The sequence below is a fragment of the Drosophila subpulchrella genome, unplaced genomic scaffold, assembly GCF_014743375.2.
Source record: "Drosophila subpulchrella strain 33 F10 #4 breed RU33 unplaced genomic scaffold, RU_Dsub_v1.1 Primary Assembly Seq38, whole genome shotgun sequence".
NCBI lineage: Eukaryota > Metazoa > Arthropoda > Insecta > Diptera > Drosophilidae > Drosophila > Drosophila subpulchrella.
This window is the reverse complement of record NW_023665601.1, coordinates 1569023-1579054: the sequence shown is the minus strand read 5'-3', so window position 1 is coordinate 1579054 and position 10032 is coordinate 1569023. Positions and strand designations below refer to the sequence as shown.

The window sequence follows — 10032 nt, the reverse complement described above, 5'->3', positions numbered from 1 at the left end:
CTCGCAAGGTGGTCTCTCCAGCTACAGGGCTACGATTTCAGCATTGAACATCGCAAAGGCAGCGAGAACGTAGTCGCCGACACTCTATCCCGCATCATCGAGGAAGTCCGGATAGATCCAACGGAGGTACTGGGATTCGAGACGACTGAATTCGCTGCGGAGAACTACAAGGAATTAGTGCAAGACGTGGAGTCCAACAGGGAGCACTTACCGGACCTCAAGGTGGATGGCGGACTCATCTTCAAGCGCATGAGTAATCCGAAGATGGACGAGGAATTGGAAGGAATGGAAGCTGTGGATTCCGCAAAACCTGACGCACACCTTGGTAGAGCGTGCTCATTCGGACCCCAAGGCTGGCCATGGTGGGATGACGAAGACCTTGGAGATCTTGCGGCGCCAGTTCTATTGGCCATGGATGACTATCCAGGTGCGGGAATACGTCCGGGGTTGCGAGGTATGCAAAGAGTCCAAAGCGCCAAACTTCAGGATGCAGGTCGGAATCGGAAGAAGGGTAGAGACGGAGAGGCCGTTCCAGAAACTCTACATTGATTTTCTGGGCAAGTATCCGAGGTCTAAGAGTGGACACGCCTGGATATTCATCGTAGTGGACCACTTCTCCAAGTACACCTTCTTAAAGGCGATGAAGGAGGCGACGGCTTCCAACGTATTAAACTTCCTAGTAAACGAGGTATTTTACAAGTTCGGGGTGCCTGAGACGATACATTCGGACAACGGCAAACAGTTCGTATCCAAGGCGTTTGAGGAGATGATCGATGCCGCGGAGAGGGTAAACCGGAACGTCTTGGCCGCAATTCGCAGCTTCTTGGACGAAGATCACCGGGAATGGGATGCACATTTGCCGGAGTTTGAGGTGGCCATCCGAAACACTGTCCACTCAGCCACAGGGGAAGCGCCGTTCTTCACCGTATTTGGCCATCACATGTTCCTCAACGGTTCCAGCTACTAACTAGCCAGACGACTCAGGTCTCTGGTCGATCATGAAATGGCCGGAATGCAGACCAAGCACAAGCTTCGGGTAATCCACGCCAAGGTGCAGAAGCAACTGGAGGGTGCATACCAAATGAGCCGGCAGCGCTACGATAAGCGAGCCCGTACGCTGCTCGCCAAGCCAGGCCAAGAAGTCTTCCGCCGCAACTTCGTGCTGAGCGATTTCAGCAAATCTTTTAACGCCAAATTTGCTCGCAAGTTCCTTAAATCCAGGGTGGTCTAATCCGTCGGCAGCAGGACCTCCAAGGCCGCAGTCTGGGAGTGTATCACGCCAAAGACATCCGGTTGTGATCTGAAAGATGAACAAAACAAAGTATACGAGCATCGCGATCGCATCTGCAATACTTCTCGTCATGCGTAAGCCCCGCGTTAGGCGCCGATCGAACTGCAGAATGATATCAGTGCCGTGTTGAATCCCATCGCATCTCCAAAGCTACCAACTATTCCATCGTTCTGCTGAAACTCCGGGCAGCGCCTCTCGAAATCTTTGGTTGATGTTGCAATTGGAGTCGGATGGGAGGGACTTTATCGATAGGTTTGGTCGATAGGGCGATAGTTGCAGCAGCGGAATGAGTCTGGCGGGCGATCTGGCCATTTGAAGATTAATCCCGGTTCGCTCTGGGATTACTTTAAATGGACCCATGTATCCAATGACCCAGTTTTGAGAGAGGCCATGTAATATGGCGTTGGGTATGAACGATGATCAGCAGATATCGAGATAGTCGCGGCCATACTGTCCAATCAGGTAGATGCAGCAAGACGTGAAACAAATTTTTCTGTGCTTAAAATTAAATAGTGAGTGATGTTAAAGTTATATGTTAGTTCGGTATTTAATGTTTATCATTTATAAAGGCAGCCGGGGTCCCAATACAAAGGGCCCCGGAAAATCCTCCTCATCTCGGGAACTTCCAGCGGTCGCATCGCGGCGCTGAGAAGTATCGCCATTTTGTCTGGCAGCCGAATCTCGGACTGCCATTGCACAACTCACCGGAGAGCGCCGTTTTCCTGTGTGGAGATCCGTATCGCTGCTGGCCTCCGGCGAGAAGTCTTCGGCCCGGGCTATCGTTGCTTCCAGGCCCGGCCCAATAGTGGCTGAAATTTAGAAAAATTAAATACACGTGTACCTTGATTATATATATTGATATCTACTTCCCTGTTTGTGAATTTATCCGGAGTTAGACCCTAGAGCCTTATTTGTCCTCGTTGTTTGCCTTAAATTTAAAAGGTCTCGAGCATTAGTTAAATGGTATGGTATGGTAGCTTACAGTGCAGTTACGTACCTTTTTGGCCTGTCCCTTCTTTTCCCTTTTAGCTCCTCAGGATTAGGTGACCATACACACGCGCATCGCGTATATTCCTTTGAGGGCCGCGTTTCCATGCGAGCTCTACCAATACATGACTGGTAGAGCATAGTTTCCGCGGTGCCTGTACCCTTTTCCAGCAAAACCAATCCTCTGCTTTGACCGCGTAAATATTGAAGACGGCGGCCAGGTTTCGGTCTTAAAGGCTGAGGAAGGATAGATCTGTTAAGAGGAGCATGTATATAAACGATTGTACTTACGATATTTATGAAACCTTTGTAAAACCCACAATGTGTGAGTAAACTTTCCCAGTGGGGGAGATGGAACCGTCGTAGTCGCGAGGAGGGGGCTCCTGCCGACAGAGAATGGGTGGTGCCCTGCAGCGCCCCAAGGGGACCCATGGTTGGGTGGGAGCGCTTGGCTAGGTCACCGATAGCCACCAAATGTAATCCATTTTTCCGTCCATGTTTGTAGATTTTTGCTTTGTTTACGTTTTTTTTCGTAATTAGTGATTACCGATAGTTTCGTAATGTGAGACCGTGAAGCTATCGATATTTATGTTGCGAGCTGTGGCATTAGGGGTACTCTGCCCTGAGAAAAGACTGAGCTAGCGGCACTGCCACCGAATAAAAGCAGTTCGTAACAATGTAAATTAGTAGCTTAAAGCTTCCTTCTCGTCCCGCGAATGCTTCGCCATCTTTCCCGCGCCATCTGTATTCCAGTTCCGAATCCCAATAGGCATTTTGGACCTGGAGGAAATGAGAGCCGGATTGGGAACGGGATTGTTTCGCCTGATGCTGCAGGAAGTAGCCCAGCATCCTAGCAATGGCTCCTCCGGCTTCACCGCTTTAGCTGCCAAATATCTGGTGAAGGTGGAGTCCTGTGGTTCCCCAATGGAGAGCTCGTCGGAGATCATTATGGTGGTTCTGCTAAAAAGATACTTCTATTAGTACAACGTAACCAAATTATTTTGGCCAGAACTTACTTTCCTTGCGAGGACACACCCGGCAGGTTGCCAGTGTAGGGAGCGAAGTCCCACTTGGCAAGTTTCTTCCCCGTAAAATTCTCTAGGGGATCAACTCTAATTTTTAAACTATTCTGCGGATTTGCTCCGTTATGATATTGCTAACTGTTGGTGAAGTCCCTCAACAATGGGCAACAGCTTGGATTAGGCGTCCTTTTTCATCTGCACTGACATCCTGCAGCCGTTTTTGGGGGCTTACTTCCATTTTTAATTTTTAGTTTCCACACCGCTCTTTCAGGAGTACCGCCAAAGAATAAATGTCTTATTCATTGTGTCGCGGCTAACGGCATTCATCCAAATTCACCAGCTAAATCTGGTATTTTTTCTGGTATTTCTTTAGCTCATTTGAGTACCGCGCCAAAAAACCCGACGAAGAGCGTTAGCCACGTGTTTGCCTCTCGCTTACTACTATGGTTAGCTCGCGGTTTTAGTTGATGTGAGTACTAGGCTTTTTGTTATTATGTGTTACATACTTAGTTAATTTAAAAACTAGACTTATTTACAATAAAAGTAAGAATTTAAATGATACTCTAATTATTTTTAAGAACTTTCATAATTTTAGGAAAGTGAATCCAAATATTGGGTTTGATATATAAAATGAAACATACAAAAAATGAAGAATATCTTTTATATATTTGTATACCTTATTCAAATATTCAGGCGTTTTAACTGACAATTTGAATGGTATCTTAGTGGTATATTCTGAAACATGGAATAGTATATTTTACCATATTTTTGACGGATAAGCCTAGTACTCAGATCGGCTAAGAGTTTCACTAGTCGAAAAATCTTATTCTGTGTAGTGTGTAACGGCGCCTGTAGCGACTGGCGAACCTAGGTTCAGCCTAAAAGCCTACCATAAAGGACCCGCTTAAACCAAAGCTTGACCTAGTGTGGCCACCTGTGACGGTTATTCGAGATTTCGATAGTTTTGAACAGCTGAGCACGGGTGGTCTCGGGAAATTCTAGTGTGGCCACCTGTGTCGGATATTCGATATTTCGATAGTTTTGAACAGCTGAGCCAGGGTTGTCTTGGAAAGTTCTAGTTTTGACACCTGTCGGTCGTCATATGATATATATTTCCGCCAAAAGCCTCGCTGGTATCCAGCCGATTCCGGTTAAGTTCTTCTTATTTTAACCTGGGAGAGAGACGGACGTGCCAGCAAGTCAAAATATAAATTTCAATTAAAAGGCTAAAAAGCCCGAAATATATAGTTTTTGAGTGGCATCCAGTATTTTCGAGTGGCATCCAGCATTCTAAGTGGTGTTTGGCAACCGGTGTAGCTGTCAGCTATAAAAGCTAGCCAGCGAAATAAGATTTAAAGTAAGTGCAAGTGCATTTGTCTAGAAATTGGTGCGTGTTTAACCTCCAACGAAATTTCACTACAGGTATTTCTAAAATTCCGAGTGGAAACCCCAGTCAGTGCTGCCAAAAGTTGCCGCCAAAGGCGCATCTTATTGATTCGGCCAATTTGCTGGAGGATTTACCGCCTCACAAAGGCCAAAATCAAATCGCGGGGCACAATCGTCAGGTATGGTTTTTTTTTATTTTGGCATATCTGGAATTAATTTAAATGTACAATCGTCAGGTTGGCCCGCGAGGAATGATTTGGAGAAATTAGTGCCCTGAAGTACCCCTATCTACTATCTACCTATCTACGGGTTATGTAGTGCCGGCCAAGAAGAGCAGCTTATATAAAGAGGACCTGCCCCGATGCCCATCATGCCACGCATCCGTACACCAGCCGAGTTTTAAGGGGTGCGCGTATCCGTCTGGGAGGTTCCGAGTGGAATATCGCTGCCGCAGATTTAGGGACTTATACCCGTTTATTTTGTAAAAGCGCCGCGTGTGTGAACGGCCTTAACCTAGCATGGCACACTAGCCAACCGGGCTTAACCTTAATGAAGATAAAACTCTCTTTCGTAATGGATCAGTCCTAACCCTGTTTTATAACCAACACGCTTTGAGAAACCGAATTTAAGAATTAATGTGAAAAGAAAATCAATGAAATCCAAAGATATGTAAACCATACATTTTCGTAAAGCCTCAAGTGGCAACGCCATGTTAAGCGATATTTACATTCAGCAAATTATAAAGAAATAACAAGTCGATCGTGTTAAAAGAAATAATGCACGCCGAGAAGCAGTAATTTAATTTAATAAGAGCTAACTTTTCTTTAGGTTTAAATGAGAAATTTTTTATTGTAAAGCATTCAAGGAAGTACGATGAATTCGGAACGGGTTACACAGTTTTTCTTTTAAATCGTTCGCGCATCTAAGAGAAATCAGAAAAGTTTATTTTTTCCTTTAATTTCTACATAGCGAGAAATATCGCTACAATTTAAATTTACAGCCAACCCATCCCGTCCGGAGATCGATCTTCAACGTTGGAGGAAATGCCGTGAGTCACACTAACTAATCATACATATTTATTACTTTATTCACATTTCTCGCCGATCCGCCGATTATTTAAACATAACCCCGATCTAAAAACAATTAATTAATTGAAATACCATGAGTTATTTGCATTCTCTATGAATTATTTTTCAATTTTTAAATGAAATTAAATATAAAATACAATCGCCCATCGTAAACTCTTAAGATCTCTACTTGCCTGATAAATTTAAAGAAAGTCCCTTGAAGAACAAAAACTATTTCTTTAAGTTAAAATTTATATATATTAAATGCACATTGTCATAACATGAATATATCTTCCTTATCTTCCTATGCCTTATTGTTAAAATACCCTCAGTTCTTTTTATAAATATTAAATATGACTTGTATCGCTATCTACGGAAAATTAATTAGCTTTTCGAACAGAAATAAAACCATGGATCTTTAAGTAATATTGAACTGAACTAAGCTGATGATTTCTCGGTCGTAGGGTATCAAAGGGGTCACCGAAGCCATGCTTTAAGGTGGTGATCATAGGTTGGGAGGGCCATACGCGACCACAATACCATCCGTGGATTCGCATAGCTAACTTTCTCCAAAACTTTTCTGTCCCTATAATACTTATTCCTGAATTTATTTATCGTTCTCTTCCGGTTTCAGTTTACTATTCTCTCTTGTCGCTAGCACGCTTATTTCTGATCTTAGTGATAATAATGTGTAGTCAGTACGCGAATCTGTAGGCGCAAGACCTCCACCCCCAAAGCCGACGAGCGAGTGCCGGACCCCAATAGCGTGCCCCGCAACTGCAGATTCCCGATTTCATGCAACCGTTACACGCTACAAGTGTAACCGAAGTATTCAAAACTCACCCGCAATGCATGTAGCATGGTTTTACTGTCAAGCGTTGGGTTTGTTGCCAAACGGAAAACAAATCAATTGGAGAAATTTAATAAAGGAGGAGTCTGCTGGTACACAAAGAAATTAAAATAAAAATAATTGGAATGTTCAACGAATGTTTTTATTTATGTAAATTAATAGTTTAAAGCTTCCTTCTCGTCCCACGGATGCTTCGCCATCTTTCCCGCTCCACCGCAGCTCAGCTCCGAGTCCCAATAGGCATATTGGACCTTGAGGAAGTGGGAGCCGGATTGGGAAGGGGGTTGATCCGCTGATACTGCAGGAAGTCGCCCAGCATCCTTACAGTGGCTGGCTATGGCTTCTCCAACTGTTCCTTAGCGGGCGCCCTATTTTCCTCCTCCCTATAGAAGCCAGCGGGTCCTCCAGCTCCGCTTAAGCTGACAAGTAGCTGGTGGTGGTGGTGTCCGGAGTCCTAATGGAGAGGTTGTCGGAGATCGTATTACTTGTGGTTCTGCTAAAAAGATACTTCTATTAGTACAACGCAACCAAATTCTTTTGGCCAGATCTTACTTTCTTTGCGAGGACACGCCCGGCTTGATGTCTAAGTAGAGAGCGAAGTCCTTCTCGGCATGTTCTTTCCCACTGGGATTCTCTAGTGGATCTCCTCCAGCACTCCAACTATTCTGCGGACTTGCCCATGTTGCTTTGTTCCTGTCGGTGAAATCCCACAATAATGGGCAACAGCTTGGATTAGGCGTCCTATTTCATCTGCACTGACCTCTTGGAGCCGATTTAGGGGCTTTCCTTCCATTTTTAATTTCTAGTTTCCACATCGCCCTTGCACGAACATCGTCAAAGATAAAATTTGACGGTTTTAAACGAACACTTTAATGCGATATTTCGGCTTTATTTTTTTTGGTGGATCTGTGAATTCTTCTTCTTGACAGTGAAAATTGAAACTCTCACTACAAAAACGTCAAGTATGATGTCAGGGAACATTTGAAAATGAAAGGCCCCGATTGCCCACTGCTGCTCAGATCAGCTGTTATCGGATGGCAGATGGTGGATGTGGGATTCGGAGTTTGACATTTGCCAAATATCCCAACCGTTTCCAACGGATGGACTCTATGGGGAAGCCAAGTACTCACTTCGACGAAAACCGCGAGCTAACCATAAGAGTGAGCGAGAGGCAAACAGGCGGCTAACACTTTTCGTCGGGTCCGTTTTTCGGGGCGGTACTAAGATGAGCTAAGAAAATACCAGAAAAAATACCTGATTTAGCGAGTGAAATTAGATGAACGTCGTTAGCCGCGGCCCAAATAATAAGAAATTTAATCTTTGGCGGTGTTCGTGCAAAACGGTGTGAAAACTAGAAGTTAAAAATAGAAGGCAAGCCACAAAATGTCAGTGCAGATGAAAAAGGACGCCTAATCCAAGCTGTTGCCATTATTGTGGGACTTCACCGACAGAAAGCAAAATCACAACAGGTCGAATCCGTAGAATAGTTGAGGTCCAGCACTAGATCCACTAGAGTGTGTGTCCTTGCAAAAAAAGTAAGTTCTGGCCAAAAGAATTTGGTTACTTTTTACTAATCTAGGTATCTTATTAGCAGAAGCACCAGTAATACGATCTCTGACGAGCTCGCCATTGGGGAACCACTGGACTCCGCCACCACCAGCTACTTTGCAGCTTAAGCGAAAATGGGAAAGTAGCTGGCTTATATAGGGAAAAAAAGGCCGACTGCTAAGGGACACCTGGATGAGACATTACCAGCTATTGCCTGGATACTGGGCGTATTCCTGCAGCATCTGGACTGCAAGTGGCGCGGAGAAAACGGCAAGGCATCCGTGACAAAAGAAGGAAGCCTTAAACTACTAATTAAAATAATTTAAAAACATCCTTTTAACATTCCATTTACTTGTATTTCTTTGTGCACCAGCAGATTCGTCTTTTTAAAATCCTTCGATATTTCGTTTGTCAAAAAAACAAACCCAGCTGGCAGTAAGACTATGCGACGCATTGCGGGTAAACTTTGAATACCTTGGTCACACTATTAGCCTAGTACTCACATCGACGAAAACCGGGAGCTAACCATAGGAGTGAGCGAGAGGCAAACAGGCGGCTAAAGCTTTTCGTCGGGTCTGTTTTTCAGCGCGGTACTCAGATGAGCTAAGGAAATACCAGAAAAAATACCAGATTTCGGGAAAATAAGAAATTTAATCTTTGGCGCTGTTCGTGCAGAAGCGGTGGGGAATTAAAAAATTTTAAATGGAAGAAAACCCCAAAAACGGTTAAGGGAGGTCAGTGCAGATAAAAAAGGGCGCCTAATCCAAGCTGTTGCCCATTATTGTGGGACTTGACCGACAGGAAGCAATACGACAACAGGGGCAAGTCCGCAGAATAGTTGACGTGCTGGAGGAGATCCTCTATAAATCCCAGTGGGAAGGAATATGCCGATTGGGACTTCGCTCTCTACATGGACATCCTGCCGAGCGTGTCCTCGCAACGAAAGTAAGATCTGGCCAAAATAATTTGGTTGCGTTGTACTAATAGAAGGATCTTTTTAGCAGAACCACCAGTAATATGATCTCCGAAGTCCTCTCCATTAGGACTCCGTACACCACCACCACCAGCTACTTGGCAGCTTAAGCGGAGGACGTGGTGGCTTCTATAGGGAGGAGGAAAATAGGGCGCCCGCTAGGGAACAGGTGGAGACTTCCTGCAGTATCAGCGGATCAACTCCGTTCCCAATCCGGCTCCCACTTCCTCAAGGTCCAATATGCCCATTGGGACTCGGAGCTGGACCGCGGTGGCGCGGGAAAGATGGCGAAGCATTCGCGGGACGAGAAGGAAGCTTTAAGCTACTAATTTACATAAATAAACCCATTCGTTGAACATTCCATTTACTTGTGTTTAAATTTATTTGTGCACCAGCAGACTCTTCTTTTTTAAATTGCTCCAATTGATTTGTTTTCCGTTTGACAACAAACCCAGCTGCTGGACAGTAAGACCATGCTACATGCATTGCGGGTGAACTTTGAAAACTTCGGTCACACTACAAAGAATAAGATTTTTCGACTAGTGAATCTGTTAGCCGATCTGAGTACTAGGCTTAAAGAATATGATTTTTCGACTAGTGAAACTCTTAGCCGATCTGAGTACTAGGCTGAAGAGGGTATAGCTCACCGACGCTAGTTGAACAGACGCAGACCCGCAATGCATGTAGCATGGTCTTACTGTCCAGCAGCTGGGTTTGTTGTCAAACGGATTGGAGCAATTTAAAAAAGAAGAGTCTGCTGGTGCACAAATAAATTTAAATATAAGTAAATGGAATGTTCAACGAATGGGTTTATTTATGTAAATTAGTAGCTTAAAGCTTCCTTCTCGTCCCGCGAATGCTTCGCCATCTTTCCCGCGCCATCTGTATTCCAGTTCCGAATCCCAATA

The 10032-nt window shown here is 44.6% G+C and overlaps 2 long non-coding RNA genes across 2 annotated transcripts; one reads left to right on the top strand and one right to left on the bottom strand.

The window, feature by feature from the left end:
- Positions 1–4491: 4491 nt before the first annotated feature.
- On the top strand, positions 4492–6584 carry LOC119561863. Its single transcript, XR_005221476.1, has 4 exons — positions 4492–4657; positions 4723–4865; positions 4923–5734; positions 6388–6584. It is a non-coding gene; the product is annotated as an uncharacterized LOC119561863 (long non-coding RNA).
- Positions 6585–6949: 365 nt separating this feature from the next.
- LOC119561867 lies at positions 6950–7445 on the bottom strand. Its single transcript, XR_005221478.1, has 3 exons — positions 7364–7445; positions 7156–7296; positions 6950–7099 (listed from the first exon to the last, which is right to left on the bottom strand). It is a non-coding gene; the product is annotated as an uncharacterized LOC119561867 (long non-coding RNA).
- Between the last annotated feature and the right edge of the window lie 2587 nt (positions 7446–10032).